General features: G+C 63.9%; 6 non-coding genes across 6 annotated transcripts; all 6 read right to left on the reverse strand.

Annotated features, from left to right (window-relative positions):
* Positions 1-2,183: 2,183 nt before the first annotated feature.
* On the reverse strand, positions 2,184-2,302 carry LOC142869490 (5S ribosomal RNA). Its single transcript, XR_012918091.1, has one exon. It is a non-coding gene; the product is annotated as a 5S ribosomal RNA (ribosomal RNA).
* Positions 2,303-5,830: 3,528 nt separating this feature from the next.
* On the reverse strand, positions 5,831-5,949 carry LOC142869491 (5S ribosomal RNA). The gene has a single exon (XR_012918092.1). It is a non-coding gene; the product is annotated as a 5S ribosomal RNA (ribosomal RNA).
* A 3,532-nt stretch (positions 5,950-9,481) lies between these two features.
* LOC142869492 (5S ribosomal RNA) lies at positions 9,482-9,600 on the reverse strand. Its single transcript, XR_012918093.1, has one exon. It is a non-coding gene; the product is annotated as a 5S ribosomal RNA (ribosomal RNA).
* A 3,530-nt stretch (positions 9,601-13,130) lies between these two features.
* LOC142869493 (5S ribosomal RNA) lies at positions 13,131-13,249 on the reverse strand. Its single transcript, XR_012918094.1, has one exon. It is a non-coding gene; the product is annotated as a 5S ribosomal RNA (ribosomal RNA).
* Positions 13,250-16,778: 3,529 nt separating this feature from the next.
* On the reverse strand, positions 16,779-16,897 carry LOC142869494 (5S ribosomal RNA). The gene has a single exon (XR_012918095.1). It is a non-coding gene; the product is annotated as a 5S ribosomal RNA (ribosomal RNA).
* Positions 16,898-20,434: 3,537 nt separating this feature from the next.
* LOC142869495 (5S ribosomal RNA) lies at positions 20,435-20,553 on the reverse strand. Its single transcript, XR_012918096.1, has one exon. It is a non-coding gene; the product is annotated as a 5S ribosomal RNA (ribosomal RNA).
* Positions 20,554-23,688: the final 3,135 nt, after the last annotated feature.

Raw genomic sequence — 23,688 nt, forward strand, 5'->3', positions numbered from 1 at the left:
GGCTGAAGCTGGGACTTGGCCTGAAAGTGTCCCCTCGCATGGCCACCCCCTTCCCCTTCCTGCTCCTCTACTCCTGGTGCCCCTCCATCCAGGGGCCAGACCTTAAAGAGTCACCCGCAAGAGAATCCTGGTCCCAAAGGAGCCTTCTGGGGGACCCGTGCTGAGAGAGGTTGTGGGCATGGCCCGCTGGGGCTCTGCCCGACCCAGGGCTGAGAGATGCAACCTCCCAGCTCTGGGTCCCTGCAGGGGAAGCGTTGGCAAGCACAGGGCCAGTCCTCCAAAGGCCCAGGTGCAGGGAGCCCAGGCCAAGCAGCCTGTGGAAGAAGCCACCCCGGGAAGACGACTGCAGGCCACGGCCCTTCCCACCTCCTCCTCCTCCTCCTCCTGCTCCTCCACCCCCCCGACCTCCCACCCCCCACCCCCGACATGGCGCAGGGCTCAGAGACACCTCAGACACTTGCTACCCAAAGTGCAAAGGGCATCAGTTGCTCCTCCAAACCCCCCCCCCTGCCCAGCAGACCGCGTTGTCCAGCCAGCCCCCGGGCCTCCCTGGGGTGCCCAGCACAAAAGTGCAGACAACCACCGGACCCTCAATCTCAGTTTTCGGATGTTTTTGCCACTCTAAGGACCCGCAGGCCAGCTGGGCCTTCTGGCAGGACAGAGAGCCCCGGAATCCGACGTGGAGAGCTGGGTGTACGTCCCCACGAGGAGGCGGTCCCCACCTCCGCGGCTCTCCCCTTGCGGGGGGGGGGGGGAAGCAGCCACGGGGCCTCGGAGAAGACACCAGGCTGGGCGCCCGCCCCACAGTGGGGGCACGTCCCCCGCAGGCCACTTAGCGACGGCCGCCGGCCGGCGGACGGTTGGGTGGCGCGAGACGCTGCGGCCGCCCTGCTACCGGGTTCCTGGGAGGGCGTCCTGGAACCAGCGTCCACACCAAGCCCTTGGAAGGCCCAGGCGACGGAGGAGCCCCGTCAGGCAGGGGCCGAGGACGGTGACGGCCCGGGCGGGGAGGAGCGTGTCAGGCAGGGGCAGAGGACGGTGACAGGTGACAGGCCGGGCGGGAAGGAGTCAGTCAGGCAGGGGCCGAGGAGGAGACGGGCTGGGTAAGGGTTAGGGTTAGAGTCAGGGCACAAGTCACAATCGCAAAGACCTGGAAGCGACCCGAGTGCCCATCGACCCACGAGTGCGTAAATGAAATGTGGCGCGTGGACACCACGGAGTGCTATTCAGCTAGGAGGAGCAGCGGTGAGAGGGCACCTCTCGTGGTTCTCCTGGCCAGAGCTGGAACCCGTTCCAGTAAGCCAGGTAGCCCAAGAATGGACACACGAGCACCACGTGCTCGCGCTCACCAGCAAATGGGTACGAACCGATGGACACCTAAGTGGACACAGAGGAATCACCTTCATCGGGTGGGTGTCGGGCGGGTGGGGGGAGGGGATGGGCATACACCTCCATTAGGAATGGGGTGGGTGCGCACCGACTGGGGGATGGGCGCACTTGAGGCTCTGACCCGAGGGGGGAGGCTGGGAGAGGGCAACGTACCCGACCTTAACATTGGTACCCCCACAATACGCTGGAACGACATCAGAGGTAAATGAATAAGAACACAGGGGGGAGGGGGGCACGGGCAACACATGTCACCTTAATACTTGGACTCCCATCATCTGCTTGAAAAGAGAGAGAAAAGAAAATGCAATCATAGAGATAAGAGACACTTTTTAAAAATAATGAATCCGAAGAGAAAAGTAAAAGGAGGCCTGTGGAGCAGGTCTGGGTGTGACTCCGGATCCCCCAACATCAGGTGCCACCACCAAAGATTCCTACGTGTAGCCCATAGAACCCCAAAAGCAACGGGACGAGTTCTGGTCACATACTCCCTCAAAATGACATCCTGGCCTTCTTCTGGAACTCCCTCCCCTCTCAGACTCTCAAGGTTTCCTCCAGCGTGTCGGTTCCCACAGAGCAGACCTTTGGTCTGAGACCTGACAGTCCAGAAGCCACGCATGCTGCCGCGTGACGGCGGTGTCGCGGCTTGGGACAAGAGGAGGCCCCACGGTGCGGGCTGGGGCGCCAGGCACCGCGGCGGGCGCTGAGGGTGGGGGTGACCCCCGCCCCGGGCCGCCGCCTCGCTCCCAGAGAGGGGACAGAACAAGAGGCAAAAAAAAAAAAAAAAAAAAAGAAGAAGCCTACGGCACCCGGTATTCCCAGGCGGTCTCCCATCCAAGTACTAACCAGGCCCGACCCTGCTTAGCTTCCGAGACCAGACGAGGTCGGGCGCGTTCAGGGTGGTGTGGCCCTAGACGGCGGAGGGCGCCCCTGCCCCGCTCAAGAAGCCGAGCCTCTCTGCGCTTCCCCGCCGCCTCCTCCCGCCCCAGGCCCCGCACCGGCGCTGACCCGCGCCGGGCCGGGCCTGTTGAGTTCACCGGCCGGGTCCGGCGGGCTCCGAGGGACGGGGGTGACAGGCGGGGCGGGGCGGGGCGGGCAGGGAGCGGTGGGCCGGGGTGGGGGGCTGTCTCTCTATACACACACACACACACACACACACTCACACTCACACAAGATGCGCCTCCACGGCTGGACTCGCCAAGGTGGAGACCTTCCAGCCCCCTTCCTCTCCTCGCCTGGCCTCCTTCACCTACCCGCCCCCCACCCCCAGCTCGTGGCCGCCGCCGCCGCCGCCGCCGCCGCCGCCGCCTCCGCCGCCGATTGCGCACGCGCGGATCGCCCGCCCTTTGACCCCAGGCAGGGGCCGCCCTCCCCGACAACCCCTTTCAGCTGGGCCCCCCACCCTGTGGGTGGGCTGCCGCCTATTCCCCCGGGCCCGGGCTGGGGCACAGCGCATGGGGGAGGGGAGCGAGTGTATGGGGCGTCTCTCTCTCTCTCTAGGGATGTGTCCCATGGGTGGGGTGGCGTGGTTTGTGGGGCGCTGAAGAAATCAGTCCCCTCCATCTCCTACCTCTGGAAAACGCCCAAGCCCTTGGAGAACTGCCGGCAACGCGACCGGGGGGGCCGGGACCCTCCTCTGTGTCCTCCTGTGGCCCAGTCCAAGGGGCCGGGGCCTGGGCCTGGCCGGGGCTGCATTGGACCCCGACCACCCTGGCGTGTGGACTCGCTAAAAATCGGCCATTAGATATTGGATTCCAGCTTCATTGAGGTCATTTCACTAATGAGTGCACCGGAAAGAGTTTCCTAATCCATCTGTGAGGGTGGCAACTGAAAGAGAATTTTAAAGCTGACAGAATAGGCGAGGAAAGGCATAGGAGATTTCCACACCCAGTAAGGAAGCCTTTCCCGAAATGGAAGAAAGAAACGAGCAAACAGAAACACCGGTAGCCCGCCAGGATCAGAGTCTGCCCCCGAGAGAAAGTACCCTGACCAGGTTCACCCGTGGGTGGGTGGCGAGCTAGCGGCATTCAGAAGAGCGAGGCCCGCAGTCTGTGCAGAAGACACCTGCACTCGGGTGTGTGTGGCGGCACGATTCACAAGCAGCTCCAGATGTTAAGCCAAGGAGAAGCCAGGGAGTTCCCAACGCCCCAGGTGTCCTCAGCCCACGACTGGCTGCTGGGGGAATGCGAAGCCCGGCTCCTTGTCTCAGAGCGGGACAACCAGGAGGTGTGACGTACACCCCGGGGTTCCCAGGAGGATCAGGCTGAAGCTGGGACTTGGCCTGAAAGTGTCCCCTCGCATGGCCACCCCCTTCCCCTTCCTGCTCCTCTACTCCTGGTGCCCCTCCATCCAGGGGCCAGACCTTAAAGAGTCACCCGCAAGAGAATCCTGGTCCCAAAGGAGCCTTCTGGGGGACCCGTGCTGAGAGAGGTTGTGGGCATGGCCCGCTGGGGCTCTGCCCGACCCAGGGCTGAGAGATGCAACCTCCCAGCTCTGGGTCCCTGCAGGGGAAGCGTTGGCAAGCACAGGGCCAGTCCTCCAAAGGCCCAGGTGCAGGGAGCCCAGGCCAAGCAGCCTGTGGAAGAAGCCACCCCGGGAAGACGACTGCAGGCCACGGCCCTTCCCACCTCCTCCTCCTCCTCCTCCTGCTCCTCCACCCCCCCGACCTCCCACCCCCCACCCCCGACATGGCGCAGGGCTCAGAGACACCTCAGACACTTGCTACCCAAAGTGCAAAGGGCATCAGTTGCTCCTCCAAACCCCCCCCCCTGCCCAGCAGACCGCGTTGTCCAGCCAGCCCCCGGGCCTCCCTGGGGTGCCCAGCACAAAAGTGCAGACAACCACCGGACCCTCAATCTCAGTTTTCGGATGTTTTTGCCACTCTAAGGACCCGCAGGCCAGCTGGGCCTTCTGGCAGGACAGAGAGCCCCGGAATCCGACGTGGAGAGCTGGGTGTACGTCCCCACGAGGAGGCGGTCCCCACCTCCGCGGCTCTCCCCTTGCGGGGGGGGGGGGAAAGCAGCCACGGGGCCTCGGAGAAGACACCAGGCTGGGCGCCCGCCCCACAGTGGGGGCACGTCCCCCGCAGGCCACTTAGCGACGGCCGCCGGCCGGCGGACGGTTGGGTGGCGCGAGACGCTGCGGCCGCCCTGCTACCGGGTTCCTGGGAGGGCGTCCTGGAACCAGCGTCCACACCAAGCCCTTGGAAGGCCCAGGCGACGGAGGAGCCCCGTCAGGCAGGGGCCGAGGACGGTGACGGCCCGGGCGGGGAGGAGCGTGTCAGGCAGGGGCAGAGGACGGTGACAGGTGACAGGCCGGGCGGGAAGGAGTCAGTCAGGCAGGGGCCGAGGAGGAGACGGGCTGGGTAAGGGTTAGGGTTAGAGTCAGGGCACAAGTCACAATCGCAAAGACCTGGAAGCGACCCGAGTGCCCATCGACCCACGAGTGCGTAAATGAAATGTGGCGCGTGGACACCACGGAGTGCTATTCAGCTAGGAGGAGCAGCGGTGAGAGGGCACCTCTCGTGGTTCTCCTGGCCAGAGCTGGAACCCGTTCCAGTAAGCCAGGTAGCCCAAGAATGGACACACGAGCACCACGTGCTCGCGCTCACCAGCAAATGGGTACGAACCGATGGACACCTAAGTGGACACAGAGGAATCACCTTCATCGGGTGGGTGTCGGGCGGGTGGGGGGAGGGGATGGGCATACACCTCCATTAGGAATGGGGTGGGTGCGCACCGACTGGGGGATGGGCGCACTTGAGGCTCTGACCCGAGGGGGGAGGCTGGGAGAGGGCAACGTACCCGACCTTAACATTGGTACCCCCACAATACGCTGGAACGACATCAGAGGTAAATGAATAAGAACACAGGGGGGAGGGGGGCACGGGCAACACATGTCACCTTAATACTTGGACTCCCATCATCTGCTTGAAAAGAGAGAGAAAAGAAAATGCAATCATAGAGATAAGAGACACTTTTTAAAAATAATGAATCCGAAGAGAAAAGTAAAAGGAGGCCTGTGGAGCAGGTCTGGGTGTGACTCCGGATCCCCCAACATCAGGTGCCACCACCAAAGATTCCTACGTGTAGCCCATAGAACCCCAAAAGCAACGGGACGAGTTCTGGTCACATACTCCCTCAAAATGACATCCTGGCCTTCTTCTGGAACTCCCTCCCCTCTCAGACTCTCAAGGTTTCCTCCAGCGTGTCGGTTCCCACAGAGCAGACCTTTGGTCTGAGACCTGACAGTCCAGAAGCCACGCATGCTGCCGCGTGACGGCGGTGTCGCGGCTTGGGACAAGAGGAGGCCCCACGGTGCGGGCTGGGGCGCCAGGCACCGCGGCGGGCGCTGAGGGTGGGGGTGACCCCCGCCCCGGGCCGCCGCCTCGCTCCCAGAGAGGGGACAGAACAAGAGGCAAAAAAAAAAAAAAAAAAAAAGAAGAAGCCTACGGCACCCGGTATTCCCAGGCGGTCTCCCATCCAAGTACTAACCAGGCCCGACCCTGCTTAGCTTCCGAGACCAGACGAGGTCGGGCGCGTTCAGGGTGGTGTGGCCCTAGACGGCGGAGGGCGCCCCTGCCCCGCTCAAGAAGCCGAGCCTCTCTGCGCTTCCCCGCCGCCTCCTCCCGCCCCAGGCCCCGCACCGGCGCTGACCCGCGCCGGGCCGGGCCTGTTGAGTTCACCGGCCGGGTCCGGCGGGCTCCGAGGGACGGGGGTGACAGGCGGGGCGGGGCGGGGCGGGCAGGGAGCGGTGGGCCGGGGTGGGGGGCTGTCTCTCTATACACACACACACACACACACACACTCACACTCACACAAGATGCGCCTCCACGGCTGGACTCGCCAAGGTGGAGACCTTCCAGCCCCCTTCCTCTCCTCGCCTGGCCTCCTTCACCTACCCGCCCCCCACCCCCAGCTCGTGGCCGCCGCCGCCGCCGCCGCCGCCGCCGCCGCCGCCTCCGCCGCCGATTGCGCACGCGCGGATCGCCCGCCCTTTGACCCCAGGCAGGGGCCGCCCTCCCCGACAACCCCTTTCAGCTGGGCCCCCCACCCTGTGGGTGGGCTGCCGCCTATTCCCCCGGGCCCGGGCTGGGGCACAGCGCATGGGGGAGGGGAGCGAGTGTATGGGGCGTCTCTCTCTCTCTCTAGGGATGTGTCCCATGGGTGGGGTGGCGTGGTTTGTGGGGCGCTGAAGAAATCAGTCCCCTCCATCTCCTACCTCTGGAAAACGCCCAAGCCCTTGGAGAACTGCCGGCAACGCGACCGGGGGCGGCCGGGACCCTCCTCTGTGTCCTCCTGTGGCCCAGTCCAAGGGGCCGGGGCCTGGGCCTGGCCGGGGCTGCATTGGACCCCGACCACCCTGGCGTGTGGACTCGCTAAAAATCGGCCATTAGATATTGGATTCCAGCTTCATTGAGGTCATTTCACTAATGAGTGCACCGGAAAGAGTTTCCTAATCCATCTGTGAGGGTGGCAACTGAAAGAGAATTTTAAAGCTGACAGAATAGGCGAGGAAAGGCATAGGAGATTTCCACACCCAGTAAGGAAGCCTTTCCCGAAATGGAAGAAAGAAACGAGCAAACAGAAACACCGGTAGCCCGCCAGGATCAGAGTCTGCCCCCGAGAGAAAGTACCCTGACCAGGTTCACCCGTGGGTGGGTGGCGAGCTAGCGGCATTCAGAAGAGCGAGGCCCGCAGTCTGTGCAGAAGACACCTGCACTCGGGTGTGTGTGGCGGCACGATTCACAAGCAGCTCCAGATGTTAAGCCAAGGAGAAGCCAGGGAGTTCCCAACGCCCCAGGTGTCCTCAGCCCACGACTGGCTGCTGGGGGAATGCGAAGCCCGGCTCCTTGTCTCAGAGCGGGACAACCAGGAGGTGTGACGTACACCCCGGGGTTCCCAGGAGGATCAGGCTGAAGCTGGGACTTGGCCTGAAAGTGTCCCCTCGCATGGCCACCCCCTTCCCCTTCCTGCTCCTCTACTCCTGGTGCCCCTCCATCCAGGGGCCAGACCTTAAAGAGTCACCCGCAAGAGAATCCTGGTCCCAAAGGAGCCTTCTGGGGGACCCGTGCTGAGAGAGGTTGTGGGCATGGCCCGCTGGGGCTCTGCCCGACCCAGGGCTGAGAGATGCAACCTCCCAGCTCTGGGTCCCTGCAGGGGAAGCGTTGGCAAGCACAGGGCCAGTCCTCCAAAGGCCCAGGTGCAGGGAGCCCAGGCCAAGCAGCCTGTGGAAGAAGCCACCCCGGGAAGACGACTGCAGGCCACGGCCCTTCCCACCTCCTCCTCCTCCTCCTCCTGCTCCTCCACCCCCCCGACCTCCCACCCCCCACCCCCGACATGGCGCAGGGCTCAGAGACACCTCAGACACTTGCTACCCAAAGTGCAAAGGGCATCAGTTGCTCCTCCAAACCCCCCCCCCTGCCCAGCAGACCGCGTTGTCCAGCCAGCCCCCGGGCCTCCCTGGGGTGCCCAGCACAAAAGTGCAGACAACCACCGGACCCTCAATCTCAGTTTTCGGATGTTTTTGCCACTCTAAGGACCCGCAGGCCAGCTGGGCCTTCTGGCAGGACAGAGAGCCCCGGAATCCGACGTGGAGAGCTGGGTGTACGTCCCCACGAGGAGGCGGTCCCCACCTCCGCGGCTCTCCCCTTGCGGGGGGGGGGGGAAAGCAGCCACGGGGCCTCGGAGAAGACACCAGGCTGGGCGCCCGCCCCACAGTGGGGGCACGTCCCCCGCAGGCCACTTAGCGACGGCCGCCGGCCGGCGGACGGTTGGGTGGCGCGAGACGCTGCGGCCGCCCTGCTACCGGGTTCCTGGGAGGGCGTCCTGGAACCAGCGTCCACACCAAGCCCTTGGAAGGCCCAGGCGACGGAGGAGCCCCGTCAGGCAGGGGCCGAGGACGGTGACGGCCCGGGCGGGGAGGAGCGTGTCAGGCAGGGGCAGAGGACGGTGACAGGTGACAGGCCGGGCGGGAAGGAGTCAGTCAGGCAGGGGCCGAGGAGGAGACGGGCTGGGTAAGGGTTAGGGTTAGAGTCAGGGCACAAGTCACAATCGCAAAGACCTGGAAGCGACCCGAGTGCCCATCGACCCACGAGTGCGTAAATGAAATGTGGCGCGTGGACACCACGGAGTGCTATTCAGCTAGGAGGAGCAGCGGTGAGAGGGCACCTCTCGTGGTTCTCCTGGCCAGAGCTGGAACCCGTTCCAGTAAGCCAGGTAGCCCAAGAATGGACACACGAGCACCACGTGCTCGCGCTCACCAGCAAATGGGTACGAACCGATGGACACCTAAGTGGACACAGAGGAATCACCTTCATCGGGTGGGTGTCGGGCGGGTGGGGGGAGGGGATGGGCATACACCTCCATTAGGAATGGGGTGGGTGCGCACCGACTGGGGGATGGGCGCACTTGAGGCTCTGACCCGAGGGGGGAGGCTGGGAGAGGGCAACGTACCCGACCTTAACATTGGTACCCCCACAATACGCTGGAACGACATCAGAGGTAAATGAATAAGAACACAGGGGGGAGGGGGGCACGGGCAACACATGTCACCTTAATACTTGGACTCCCATCATCTGCTTGAAAAGAGAGAGAAAAGAAAATGCAATCATAGAGATAAGAGACACTTTTTAAAAATAATGAATCCGAAGAGAAAAGTAAAAGGAGGCCTGTGGAGCAGGTCTGGGTGTGACTCCGGATCCCCCAACATCAGGTGCCACCACCAAAGATTCCTACGTGTAGCCCATAGAACCCCAAAAGCAACGGGACGAGTTCTGGTCACATACTCCCTCAAAATGACATCCTGGCCTTCTTCTGGAACTCCCTCCCCTCTCAGACTCTCAAGGTTTCCTCCAGCGTGTCGGTTCCCACAGAGCAGACCTTTGGTCTGAGACCTGACAGTCCAGAAGCCACGCATGCTGCCGCGTGACGGCGGTGTCGCGGCTTGGGACAAGAGGAGGCCCCACGGTGCGGGCTGGGGCGCCAGGCACCGCGGCGGGCGCTGAGGGTGGGGGTGACCCCCGCCCCGGGCCGCCGCCTCGCTCCCAGAGAGGGGACAGAACAAGAGGCAAAAAAAAAAAAAAAAAAAAAGAAGAAGCCTACGGCACCCGGTATTCCCAGGCGGTCTCCCATCCAAGTACTAACCAGGCCCGACCCTGCTTAGCTTCCGAGACCAGACGAGGTCGGGCGCGTTCAGGGTGGTGTGGCCCTAGACGGCGGAGGGCGCCCCTGCCCCGCTCAAGAAGCCGAGCCTCTCTGCGCTTCCCCGCCGCCTCCTCCCGCCCCAGGCCCCGCACCGGCGCTGACCCGCGCCGGGCCGGGCCTGTTGAGTTCACCGGCCGGGTCCGGCGGGCTCCGAGGGACGGGGGTGACAGGCGGGGCGGGGCGGGGCGGGCAGGGAGCGGTGGGCCGGGGTGGGGGGCTGTCTCTCTATACACACACACACACACACACACTCACACTCACACAAGATGCGCCTCCACGGCTGGACTCGCCAAGGTGGAGACCTTCCAGCCCCCTTCCTCTCCTCGCCTGGCCTCCTTCACCTACCCGCCCCCCACCCCCAGCTCGTGGCCGCCGCCGCCGCCGCCGCCGCCGCCGCCGCCGCCTCCGCCGCCGATTGCGCACGCGCGGATCGCCCGCCCTTTGACCCCAGGCAGGGGCCGCCCTCCCCGACAACCCCTTTCAGCTGGGCCCCCCACCCTGTGGGTGGGCTGCCGCCTATTCCCCCGGGCCCGGGCTGGGGCACAGCGCATGGGGGAGGGGAGCGAGTGTATGGGGCGTCTCTCTCTCTCTCTAGGGATGTGTCCCATGGGTGGGGTGGCGTGGTTTGTGGGGCGCTGAAGAAATCAGTCCCCTCCATCTCCTACCTCTGGAAAACGCCCAAGCCCTTGGAGAACTGCCGGCAACGCGACCGGGGGCGGCCGGGACCCTCCTCTGTGTCCTCCTGTGGCCCAGTCCAAGGGGCCGGGGCCTGGGCCTGGCCGGGGCTGCATTGGACCCCGACCACCCTGGCGTGTGGACTCGCTAAAAATCGGCCATTAGATATTGGATTCCAGCTTCATTGAGGTCATTTCACTAATGAGTGCACCGGAAAGAGTTTCCTAATCCATCTGTGAGGGTGGCAACTGAAAGAGAATTTTAAAGCTGACAGAATAGGCGAGGAAAGGCATAGGAGATTTCCACACCCAGTAAGGAAGCCTTTCCCGAAATGGAAGAAAGAAACGAGCAAACAGAAACACCGGTAGCCCGCCAGGATCAGAGTCTGCCCCCGAGAGAAAGTACCCTGACCAGGTTCACCCGTGGGTGGGTGGCGAGCTAGCGGCATTCAGAAGAGCGAGGCCCGCAGTCTGTGCAGAAGACACCTGCACTCGGGTGTGTGTGGCGGCACGATTCACAAGCAGCTCCAGATGTTAAGCCAAGGAGAAGCCAGGGAGTTCCCAACGCCCCAGGTGTCCTCAGCCCACGACTGGCTGCTGGGGGAATGCGAAGCCCGGCTCCTTGTCTCAGAGCGGGACAACCAGGAGGTGTGACGTACACCCCGGGGTTCCCAGGAGGATCAGGCTGAAGCTGGGACTTGGCCTGAAAGTGTCCCCTCGCATGGCCACCCCCTTCCCCTTCCTGCTCCTCTACTCCTGGTGCCCCTCCATCCAGGGGCCAGACCTTAAAGAGTCACCCGCAAGAGAATCCTGGTCCCAAAGGAGCCTTCTGGGGGACCCGTGCTGAGAGAGGTTGTGGGCATGGCCCGCTGGGGCTCTGCCCGACCCAGGGCTGAGAGATGCAACCTCCCAGCTCTGGGTCCCTGCAGGGGAAGCGTTGGCAAGCACAGGGCCAGTCCTCCAAAGGCCCAGGTGCAGGGAGCCCAGGCCAAGCAGCCTGTGGAAGAAGCCACCCCGGGAAGACGACTGCAGGCCACGGCCCTTCCCACCTCCTCCTCCTCCTCCTCCTGCTCCTCCACCCCCCCGACCTCCCACCCCCCACCCCCGACATGGCGCAGGGCTCAGAGACACCTCAGACACTTGCTACCCAAAGTGCAAAGGGCATCAGTTGCTCCTCCAAACCCCCCCCCCTGCCCAGCAGACCGCGTTGTCCAGCCAGCCCCCGGGCCTCCCTGGGGTGCCCAGCACAAAAGTGCAGACAACCACCGGACCCTCAATCTCAGTTTTCGGATGTTTTTGCCACTCTAAGGACCCGCAGGCCAGCTGGGCCTTCTGGCAGGACAGAGAGCCCCGGAATCCGACGTGGAGAGCTGGGTGTACGTCCCCACGAGGAGGCGGTCCCCACCTCCGCGGCTCTCCCCTTGCGGGGGGGGGGGGAAAGCAGCCACGGGGCCTCGGAGAAGACACCAGGCTGGGCGCCCGCCCCACAGTGGGGGCACGTCCCCCGCAGGCCACTTAGCGACGGCCGCCGGCCGGCGGACGGTTGGGTGGCGCGAGACGCTGCGGCCGCCCTGCTACCGGGTTCCTGGGAGGGCGTCCTGGAACCAGCGTCCACACCAAGCCCTTGGAAGGCCCAGGCGACGGAGGAGCCCCGTCAGGCAGGGGCCGAGGACGGTGACGGCCCGGGCGGGGAGGAGCGTGTCAGGCAGGGGCAGAGGACGGTGACAGGTGACAGGCCGGGCGGGAAGGAGTCAGTCAGGCAGGGGCCGAGGAGGAGACGGGCTGGGTAAGGGTTAGGGTTAGAGTCAGGGCACAAGTCACAATCGCAAAGACCTGGAAGCGACCCGAGTGCCCATCGACCCACGAGTGCGTAAATGAAATGTGGCGCGTGGACACCACGGAGTGCTATTCAGCTAGGAGGAGCAGCGGTGAGAGGGCACCTCTCGTGGTTCTCCTGGCCAGAGCTGGAACCCGTTCCAGTAAGCCAGGTAGCCCAAGAATGGACACACGAGCACCACGTGCTCGCGCTCACCAGCAAATGGGTACGAACCGATGGACACCTAAGTGGACACAGAGGAATCACCTTCATCGGGTGGGTGTCGGGCGGGTGGGGGGAGGGGATGGGCATACACCTCCATTAGGAATGGGGTGGGTGCGCACCGACTGGGGGATGGGCGCACTTGAGGCTCTGACCCGAGGGGGGAGGCTGGGAGAGGGCAACGTACCCGACCTTAACATTGGTACCCCCACAATACGCTGGAACGACATCAGAGGTAAATGAATAAGAACACAGGGGGGAGGGGGGCACGGGCAACACATGTCACCTTAATACTTGGACTCCCATCATCTGCTTGAAAAGAGAGAGAAAAGAAAATGCAATCATAGAGATAAGAGACACTTTTTAAAAATAATGAATCCGAAGAGAAAAGTAAAAGGAGGCCTGTGGAGCAGGTCTGGGTGTGACTCCGGATCCCCCAACATCAGGTGCCACCACCAAAGATTCCTACGTGTAGCCCATAGAACCCCAAAAGCAACGGGACGAGTTCTGGTCACATACTCCCTCAAAATGACATCCTGGCCTTCTTCTGGAACTCCCTCCCCTCTCAGACTCTCAAGGTTTCCTCCAGCGTGTCGGTTCCCACAGAGCAGACCTTTGGTCTGAGACCTGACAGTCCAGAAGCCACGCATGCTGCCGCGTGACGGCGGTGTCGCGGCTTGGGACAAGAGGAGGCCCCACGGTGCGGGCTGGGGCGCCAGGCACCGCGGCGGGCGCTGAGGGTGGGGGTGACCCCCGCCCCGGGCCGCCGCCTCGCTCCCAGAGAGGGGACAGAACAAGAGGCAAAAAAAAAAAAAAAAAAAAAGAAGAAGCCTACGGCACCCGGTATTCCCAGGCGGTCTCCCATCCAAGTACTAACCAGGCCCGACCCTGCTTAGCTTCCGAGACCAGACGAGGTCGGGCGCGTTCAGGGTGGTGTGGCCCTAGACGGCGGAGGGCGCCCCTGCCCCGCTCAAGAAGCCGAGCCTCTCTGCGCTTCCCCGCCGCCTCCTCCCGCCCCAGGCCCCGCACCGGCGCTGACCCGCGCCGGGCCGGGCCTGTTGAGTTCACCGGCCGGGTCCGGCGGGCTCCGAGGGACGGGGGTGACAGGCGGGGCGGGGCGGGGCGGGCAGGGAGCGGTGGGCCGGGGTGGGGGGCTGTCTCTCTATACACACACACACACACACACACACTCACACTCACACAAGATGCGCCTCCACGGCTGGACTCGCCAAGGTGGAGACCTTCCAGCCCCCTTCCTCTCCTCGCCTGGCCTCCTTCACCTACCCGCCCCCCACCCCCAGCTCGTGGCCGCCGCCGCCGCCGCCGCCGCCGCCGCCGCCTCCGCCGCCGATTGCGCACGCGCGGATCGCCCGCCCTTTGACCCCAGGCAGGGGCCGCCCTCCCCGACAACCCCTTTCAGCTGGGCCCCCCACCCTGTGGGTGGGCTGCCGCCTATTCCCCCGGGCCCGGGCTGGGGCACAGCGCATGGGGGAGGGGAGCGAGTGTATGGGGCGTCTCTCTCTCTCTCTAGGGATGTGTCCCATGGGTGGGGTGGCGTGGTTTGTGGGGCGCTGAAGAAATCAGTCCCCTCCATCTCCTACCTCTGGAAAACGCCCAAGCCCTTGGAGAACTGCCGGCAACGCGACCGGGGGCGGCCGGGACCCTCCTCTGTGTCCTCCTGTGGCCCAGTCCAAGGGGCCGGGGCCTGGGCCTGGCCGGGGCTGCATTGGACCCCGACCACCCTGGCGTGTGGACTCGCTAAAAATCGGCCATTAGATATTGGATTCCAGCTTCATTGAGGTCATTTCACTAATGAGTGCACCGGAAAGAGTTTCCTAATCCATCTGTGAGGGTGGCAACTGAAAGAGAATTTTAAAGCTGACAGAATAGGCGAGGAAAGGCATAGGAGATTTCCACACCCAGTAAGGAAGCCTTTCCCGAAATGGAAGAAAGAAACGAGCAAACAGAAACACCGGTAGCCCGCCAGGATCAGAGTCTGCCCCCGAGAGAAAGTACCCTGACCAGGTTCACCCGTGGGTGGGTGGCGAGCTAGCGGCATTCAGAAGAGCGAGGCCCGCAGTCTGTGCAGAAGACACCTGCACTCGGGTGTGTGTGGCGGCACGATTCACAAGCAGCTCCAGATGTTAAGCCAAGGAGAAGCCAGGGAGTTCCCAACGCCCCAGGTGTCCTCAGCCCACGACTGGCTGCTGGGGGAATGCGAAGCCCGGCTCCTTGTCTCAGAGCGGGACAACCAGGAGGTGTGACGTACACCCCGGGGTTCCCAGGAGGATCAGGCTGAAGCTGGGACTTGGCCTGAAAGTGTCCCCTCGCATGGCCACCCCCTTCCCCTTCCTGCTCCTCTACTCCTGGTGCCCCTCCATCCAGGGGCCAGACCTTAAAGAGTCACCCGCAAGAGAATCCTGGTCCCAAAGGAGCCTTCTGGGGGACCCGTGCTGAGAGAGGTTGTGGGCATGGCCCGCTGGGGCTCTGCCCGACCCAGGGCTGAGAGATGCAACCTCCCAGCTCTGGGTCCCTGCAGGGGAAGCGTTGGCAAGCACAGGGCCAGTCCTCCAAAGGCCCAGGTGCAGGGAGCCCAGGCCAAGCAGCCTGTGGAAGAAGCCACCCCGGGAAGACGACTGCAGGCCACGGCCCTTCCCACCTCCTCCTCCTCCTCCTCCTGCTCCTCCACCCCCCCGACCTCCCACCCCCCACCCCCGACATGGCGCAGGGCTCAGAGACACCTCAGACACTTGCTACCCAAAGTGCAAAGGGCATCAGTTGCTCCTCCAAACCCCCCCCCCTGCCCAGCAGACCGCGTTGTCCAGCCAGCCCCCGGGCCTCCCTGGGGTGCCCAGCACAAAAGTGCAGACAACCACCGGACCCTCAATCTCAGTTTTCGGATGTTTTTGCCACTCTAAGGACCCGCAGGCCAGCTGGGCCTTCTGGCAGGACAGAGAGCCCCGGAATCCGACGTGGAGAGCTGGGTGTACGTCCCCACGAGGAGGCGGTCCCCACCTCCGCGGCTCTCCCCTTGCGGGGGGGGGGGGAAAGCAGCCACGGGGCCTCGGAGAAGACACCAGGCTGGGCGCCCGCCCCACAGTGGGGGCACGTCCCCCGCAGGCCACTTAGCGACGGCCGCCGGCCGGCGGACGGTTGGGTGGCGCGAGACGCTGCGGCCGCCCTGCTACCGGGTTCCTGGGAGGGCGTCCTGGAACCAGCGTCCACACCAAGCCCTTGGAAGGCCCAGGCGACGGAGGAGCCCCGTCAGGCAGGGGCCGAGGACGGTGACGGCCCGGGCGGGGAGGAGCGTGTCAGGCAGGGGCAGAGGACGGTGACAGGTGACAGGCCGGGCGGGAAGGAGTCAGTCAGGCAGGGGCCGAGGAGGAGACGGGCTGGGTAAGGGTTAGGGTTAGAGTCAGGGCACAAGTCACAATCGCAAAGACCTGGAAGCGACCCGAGTGCCCATCGACCCACGAGTGCGTAAATGAAATGTGGCGCGTGGACACCACGGAGTGCTATTCAGCTAGGAGGAGCAGCGGTGAGAGGGCACCTCTCGTGGTTCTCCTGGCCAGAGCTGGAACCCGTTCCAGTAAGCCAGGTAGCCCAAGAATGGACACACGAGCACCACGTGCTCGCGCTCACCAGCAAATGGGTACGAACCGATGGACACCTAAGTGGACACAGAGGAATCACCTTCATCGGGTGGGTGTCGGGCGGGTGGGGGGAGGGGATGGGCATACACCTCCATTAGGAATGGGGTGGGTGCGCACCGACTGGGGGATGGGCGCACTTGAGGCTCTGACCCGAGGGGGGAGGCTGGGAGAGGGCAACGTACCCGACCTTAACATTGGTACCCCCACAATACGCTGGAACGACATCAGAGGTAAATGAATAAGAACACAGGGGGGAGGGGGGCACGGGCAACACATGTCACCTTAATACTTGGACTCCCATCATCTGCTTGAAAAGAGAGAGAAAAGAAAATGCAATCATAGAGATAAGAGACACTTTTTAAAAATAATGAATCCGAAGAGAAAAGTAAAAGGAGGCCTGTGGAGCAGGTCTGGGTGTGACTCCGGATCCCCCAACATCAGGTGCCACCACCAAAGATTCCTACGTGTAGCCCATAGAACCCCAAAAGCAACGGGACGAGTTCTGGTCACATACTCCCTCAAAATGACATCCTGGCCTTCTTCTGGAACTCCCTCCCCTCTCAGACTCTCAAGGTTTCCTCCAGCGTGTCGGTTCCCACAGAGCAGACCTTTGGTCTGAGACCTGACAGTCCAGAAGCCACGCATGCTGCCGCGTGACGGCGGTGTCGCGGCTTGGGACAAGAGGAGGCCCCACGGTGCGGGCTGGGGCGCCAGGCACCGCGGCGGGCGCTGAGGGTGGGGGTGACCCCCGCCCCGGGCCGCCGCCTCGCTCCCAGAGAGGGGACAGAACAAGAGGCAAAAAAAAAAAAAAAAAAAAAGAAGAAGCCTACGGCACCCGGTATTCCCAGGCGGTCTCCCATCCAAGTACTAACCAGGCCCGACCCTGCTTAGCTTCCGAGACCAGACGAGGTCGGGCGCGTTCAGGGTGGTGTGGCCCTAGACGGCGGAGGGCGCCCCTGCCCCGCTCAAGAAGCCGAGCCTCTCTGCGCTTCCCCGCCGCCTCCTCCCGCCCCAGGCCCCGCACCGGCGCTGACCCGCGCCGGGCCGGGCCTGTTGAGTTCACCGGCCGGGTCCGGCGGGCTCCGAGGGACGGGGGTGACAGGCGGGGCGGGGCGGGGCGGGCAGGGAGCGGTGGGCCGGGGTGGGGGGCTGTCTCTCTATACACACACACACACACACACACTCACACTCACACAAGATGCGCCTCCACGGCTGGACTCGCCAAGGTGGAGACCTTCCAGCCCCCTTCCTCTCCTCGCCTGGCCTCCTTCACCTACCCGCCCCCCACCCCCAGCTCGTGGCCGCCGCCGCCGCCGCCGCCGCCACCGCCGCCGCCGCCGCCTCCGCCGCCGATTGCGCACGCGCGGATCGCCCGCCCTTTGACCCCAGGCAGGGGCCGCCCTCCCCGACAACCCCTTTCAGCTGTGCCCCCCACCCTGTGGGTGGGCTGCCGCCTATTCCCCCGGGCCCGGGCTGGGGCACAGCGCATGGGGGAGGGGAGCGAGTGTATGGGGCGTCTCTCTCTCTCTCTAGGGATGTGTCCCATGGGTGGGGTGGCGTGGTTTGTGGGGCGCTGAAGAAATCAGTCCCCTCCATCTCCTACCTCTGGAAAACGCCCAAGCCCTTGGAGAACTGCCGGCAACGCGACCGGGGGCGGCCGGGACCCTCCTCTGTGTCCTCCTGTGGCCCAGTCCAAGGGGCCGGGGCCTGGGCCTGGCCGGGGCTGCATTGGACCCCGACCACCCTGGCGTGTGGACTCGCTAAAAATCGGCCATTAGATATTGGATTCCAGCTTCATTGAGGTCATTTCACTAATGAGTGCACCGGAAAGAGTTTCCTAATCCATCTGTGAGGGTGGCAACTGAAAGAGAATTTTAAAGCTGACAGAATAGGCGAGGAAAGGCATAGGAGATTTCCACACCCAGTAAGGAAGCCTTTCCCGAAATGGAAGAAAGAAACGAGCAAACAGAAACACCGGTAGCCCGCCAGGATCAGAGTCTGCCCCCGAGAGAAAGTACCCTGACCAGGTTCACCCGTGGGTGGGTGGCGAGCTAGCGGCATTCAGAAGAGCGAGGCCCGCAGTCTGTGCAGAAGACACCTGCACTCGGGTGTGTGTGGCGGCACGATTCACAAGCAGCTCCAGATGTTAAGCCAAGGAGAAGCCAGGGAGTTCCCAACGCCCCAGGTGTCCTCAGCCCACGACTGGCTGCTGGGGGAATGCGAAGCCCGGCTCCTTGTCTCAGAGCGGGACAACCAGGAGGTGTGACGTACACCCCGGGGTTCCCAGGAGGATCAGGCTGAAGCTGGGACTTGGCCTGAAAGTGTCCCCTCGCATGGCCACCCCCTTCCCCTTCCTGCTCCTCTACTCCTGGTGCCCCTCCATCCAGGGGCCAGACCTTAAAGAGTCACCCGCAAGAGAATCCTGGTCCCAAAGGAGCCTTCTGGGGGACCCGTGCTGAGAGAGGTTGTGGGCATGGCCCGCTGGGGCTCTGCCCGACCCAGGGCTGAGAGATGCAACCTCCCAGCTCTGGGTCCCTGCAGGGGAAGCGTTGGCAAGCACAGGGCCAGTCCTCCAAAGGCCCAGGTGCAGGGAGCCCAGGCCAAGCAGCCTGTGGAAGAAGCCACCCCGGGAAGACGACTGCAGGCCACGGCCCTTCCCACCTCCTCCTCCTCCTCCTCCTGCTCCTCCACCCCCCCGACCTCCCACCCCCCACCCCCGACATGGCGCAGGGCTCAGAGACACCTCAGACACTTGCTACCCAAAGTGCAAAGGGCATCAGTTGCTCCTCCAAACCCCCCCCCCTGCCCAGCAGACCGCGTTGTCCAGCCAGCCCCCGGGCCTCCCTGGGGTGCCCAGCACAAAAGTGCAGACAACCACCGGACCCTCAATCTCAGTTTTCGGATGTTTTTGCCACTCTAAGGACCCGCAGGCCAGCTGGGCCTTCTGGCAGGACAGAGAGCCCCGGAATCCGACGTGGAGAGCTGGGTGTACGTCCCCACGAGGAGGCGGTCCCCACCTCCGCGGCTCTCCCCTTGCGGGGGGGGGGGGGAAAGCAGCCACGGGGCCTCGGAGAAGACACCAGGCTGGGCGCCCGCCCCACAGTGGGGGCACGTCCCCCGCAGGCCACTTAGCGACGGCCGCCGGCCGGCGGACGGTTGGGTGGCGCGAGACGCTGCGGCCGCCCTGCTACCGGGTTCCTGGGAGGGCGTCCTGGAACCAGCGTCCACACCAAGCCCTTGGAAGGCCCAGGCGACGGAGGAGCCCCGTCAGGCAGGGGCCGAGGACGGTGACGGCCCGGGCGGGGAGGAGCGTGTCAGGCAGGGGCAGAGGACGGTGACAGGTGACAGGCCGGGCGGGAAGGAGTCAGTCAGGCAGGGGCCGAGGAGGAGACGGGCTGGGTAAGGGTTAGGGTTAGAGTCAGGGCACAAGTCACAATCGCAAAGACCTGGAAGCGACCCGAGTGCCCATCGACCCACGAGTGCGTAAATGAAATGTGGCGCGTGGACACCACGGAGTGCTATTCAGCTAGGAGGAGCAGCGGTGAGAGGGCACCTCTCGTGGTTCTCCTGGCCAGAGCTGGAACCCGTTCCAGTAAGCCAGGTAGCCCAAGAATGGACACACGAGCACCACGTGCTCGCGCTCACCAGCAAATGGGTACGAACCGATGGACACCTAAGTGGACACAGAGGAATCACCTTCATCGGGTGGGTGTCGGGCGGGTGGGGGGAGGGGATGGGCATACACCTCCATTAGGAATGGGGTGGGTGCGCACCGACTGGGGGATGGGCGCACTTGAGGCTCTGACCCGAGGGGGGAGGCTGGGAGAGGGCAACGTACCCGACCTTAACATTGGTACCCCCACAATACGCTGGAACGACATCAGAGGTAAATGAATAAGAACACAGGGGGGAGGGGGGCACGGGCAACACATGTCACCTTAATACTTGGACTCCCATCATCTGCTTGAAAAGAGAGAGAAAAGAAAATGCAATCATAGAGATAAGAGACACTTTTTAAAAATAATGAATCCGAAGAGAAAAGTAAAAGGAGGCCTGTGGAGCAGGTCTGGGTGTGACTCCGGATCCCCCAACATCAGGTGCCACCACCAAAGATTCCTACGTGTAGCCCATAGAACCCCAAAAGCAACGGGACGAGTTCTGGTCACATACTCCCTCAAAATGACATCCTGGCCTTCTTCTGGAACTCCCTCCCCTCTCAGACTCTCAAGGTTTCCTCCAGCGTGTCGGTTCCCACAGAGCAGACCTTTGGTCTGAGACCTGACAGTCCAGAAGCCACGCATGCTGCCGCGTGACGGCGGTGTCGCGGCTTGGGACAAGAGGAGGCCCCACGGTGCGGGCTGGGGCGCCAGGCACCGCGGCGGGCGCTGAGGGTGGGGGTGACCCCCGCCCCGGGCCGCCGCCTCGCTCCCAGAGAGGGGACAGAACAAGAGGCAAAAAAAAAAAAAAAAAAAAAGAAGAAGCCTACGGCACCCGGTATTCCCAGGCGGTCTCCCATCCAAGTACTAACCAGGCCCGACCCTGCTTAGCTTCCGAGACCAGACGAGGTCGGGCGCGTTCAGGGTGGTGTGGCCCTAGACGGCGGAGGGCGCCCCTGCCCCGCTCAAGAAGCCGAGCCTCTCTGCGCTTCCCCGCCGCCTCCTCCCGCCCCAGGCCCCGCACCGGCGCTGACCCGCGCCGGGCCGGGCCTGTTGAGTTCACCGGCCGGGTCCGGCGGGCTCCGAGGGACGGGGGTGACAGGCGGGGCGGGGCGGGGCGGGCAGGGAGCGGTGGGCCGGGGTGGGGGGCTGTCTCTCTATACACACACACACACACACACACTCACACTCACACAAGATGCGCCTCCACGGCTGGACTCGCCAAGGTGGAGACCTTCCAGCCCCCTTCCTCTCCTCGCCTGGCCTCCTTCACCTACCCGCCCCCCACCCCCAGCTCGTGGCCGCCGCCGCCGCCGCCGCCGCCGCCGCCGCCGCCGCCTCCGCCGCCGATTGCGCACGCGCGGATCGCCCGCCCTTTGACCCCAGGCAGGGGCCGCCCTCCCCGACAACCCCTTTCAGCTGTGCCCCCCACCCTGTGGGTGGGCTGCCGCCTATTCCCCCGGGCCCGGGCTGGGGCACAGCGCATGGGGGAGGGGAGCGAGTGTATGGGGCGTCTCTCTCTCTCTCTAGGGATGTGTCCCATGGGTGGGGTGGCGTGGTTTGTGGGGCGCTGAAGAAATCAGTCCCCTCCATCTCCTACCTCTGGAAAACGCCCAAGCCCTTGGAGAACTGCCGGCAACGCGACCGGGGGCGGCCGGGACCCTCCTCTGTGTCCTCCTGTGGCCCAGTCCAAGGGGCCGGGGCCTGGGCCTGGCCGGGGCTGCATTGGACCCCGACCACCCTGGCGTGTGGACTCGCTAAAAATCGGCCATTAGATATTGGATTCCAGCTTCATTGAGGTCATTTCACTAATGAGTGCACCGGAAAGAGTTTCCTAATCCATCTGTGAGGGTGGCAACTGAAAGAGAATTTTAAAGCTGACAGAATAGGCGAGGAAAGGCATAGGAGATTTCCACACCCAGTAAGGAAGCCTTTCCCGAAATGGAAGAAAGAAACGAGCAAACAGAAACACCGGTAGCCCGCCAGGATCAGAGTCTGCCCCCGAGAGAAAGTACCCTGACCAGGTTCACCCGTGGGTGGGTGGCGAGCTAGCGGCATTCAGAAGAGCGAGGCCCGCAGTCTGTGCAGAAGACACCTGCACTCGGGTGTGTGTGGCGGCACGATTCACAAGCAGCTCCAGATGTTAAGCCAAGGAGAAGCCAGGGAGTTCCCAACGCCCCAGGTGTCCTCAGCCCACGACTGGCTGCTGGGGGAATGCGAAGCCCGGCTCCTTGTCTCAGAGCGGGACAACCAGGAGGTGTGACGTACACCCCGGGGTTCCCAGGAGGATCAGGCTGAAGCTGGGACTTGGCCTGAAAGTGTCCCCTCGCATGGCCACCCCCTTCCCCTTCCTGCTCCTCTACTCCTGGTGCCCCTCCATCCAGGGGCCAGACCTTAAAGAGTCACCCGCAAGAGAATCCTGGTCCCAAAGGAGCCTTCTGGGGGACCCGTGCTGAGAGAGGTTGTGGGCATGGCCCGCTGGGGCTCTGCCCGACCCAGGGCTGAGAGATGCAACCTCCCAGCTCTGGGTCCCTGCAGGGGAAGCGTTGGCAAGCACAGGGCCAGTCCTCCAAAGGCCCAGGTGCAGGGAGCCCAGGCCAAGCAGCCTGTGGAAGAAGCCACCCCGGGAAGACGACTGCAGGCCACGGCCCTTCCCACCTCCTCCTCCTCCTCCTCCTGCTCCTCCACCCCCCCGACCTCCCACCCCCCACCCCCGACATGGCGCAGGGCTCAGAGACACCTCAGACACTTGCTACCCAAAGTGCAAAGGGCATCAGTTGCTCCTCCAAACCCCCCCCCCTGCCCAGCAGACCGCGTTGTCCAGCCAGCCCCCGGGCCTCCCTGGGGTGCCCAGCACAAAAGTGCAGACAACCACCGGACCCTCAATCTCAGTTTTCGGATGTTTTTGCCACTCTAAGGACCCGCAGGCCAGCTGGGCCTTCTGGCAGGACAGAGAGCCCCGGAATCCGACGTGGAGAGCTGGGTGTACGTCCCCACGAGGAGGCGGTCCCCACCTCCGCGGCTCTCCCCTTGCGGGGGGGGGGGGGAAAGCAGCCACGGGGCCTCGGAGAAGACACCAGGCTGGGCGCCCGCCCCACAGTGGGGGCACGTCCCCCGCAGGCCACTTAGCGACGGCCGCCGGCCGGCGGACGGTTGGGTGGCGCGAGACGCTGCGGCCGCCCTGCTACCGGGTTCCTGGGAGGGCGTCCTGGAACCAGCGTCCACACCAAGCCCTTGGAAGGCCCAGGCGACGGAGGAGCCCCGTCAGGCAGGGGCCGAGGACGGTGACGGCCCGGGCGGGGAGGAGCGTGTCAGGCAGGGGCAGAGGACGGTGACAGGTGACAGGCCGGGCGGGAAGGAGTCAGTCAGGCAGGGGCCGAGGAGGAGACGGGCTGGGTAAGGGTTAGGGTTAGAGTCAGGGCACAAGTCACAATCGCAAAGACCTGGAAGCGACCCGAGTGCCCATCGACCCACGAGTGCGTAAATGAAATGTGGCGCGTGGACACCACGGAGTGCTATTCAGCTAGGAGGAGCAGCGGTGAGAGGGCACCTCTCGTGGTTCTCCTGGCCAGAGCTGGAACCCGTTCCAGTAAGCCAGGTAGCCCAAGAATGGACACACGAGCACCACGTGCTCGCGCTCACCAGCAAATGGGTACGAACCGATGGACACCTAAGTGGACACAGAGGAATCACCTTCATCGGGTGGGTGTCGGGCGGGTGGGGGGAGGGGATGGGCATACACCTCCATTAGGAATGGGGTGGGTGCGCACCGACTGGGGGATGGGCGCACTTGAGGCTCTGACCCGAGGGGGGAGGCTGGGAGAGGGCAACGTACCCGACCTTAACATTGGTACCCCCACAATACGCTGGAACGACATCAGAGGTAAATGAATAAGAACACAGGGGGGAGGGGGGCACGGGCAACACATGTCACCTTAATACTTGGACTCCCATCATCTGCTTGAAAAGAGAGAGAAAAGAAAATGCAATCATAGAGATAAGAGACACTTTTTAAAAATAATGAATCCGAAGAGAAAAGTAAAAGGAGGCCTGTGGAGCAGGTCTGGGTGTGACTCC

This window comes from Microcebus murinus, unplaced genomic scaffold (assembly GCF_040939455.1).
Source record: "Microcebus murinus isolate Inina unplaced genomic scaffold, M.murinus_Inina_mat1.0 scaf081_hap2_Mmur4.0, whole genome shotgun sequence".
Classification (NCBI taxonomy): Eukaryota; Metazoa; Chordata; class Mammalia; order Primates; family Cheirogaleidae; genus Microcebus; species Microcebus murinus.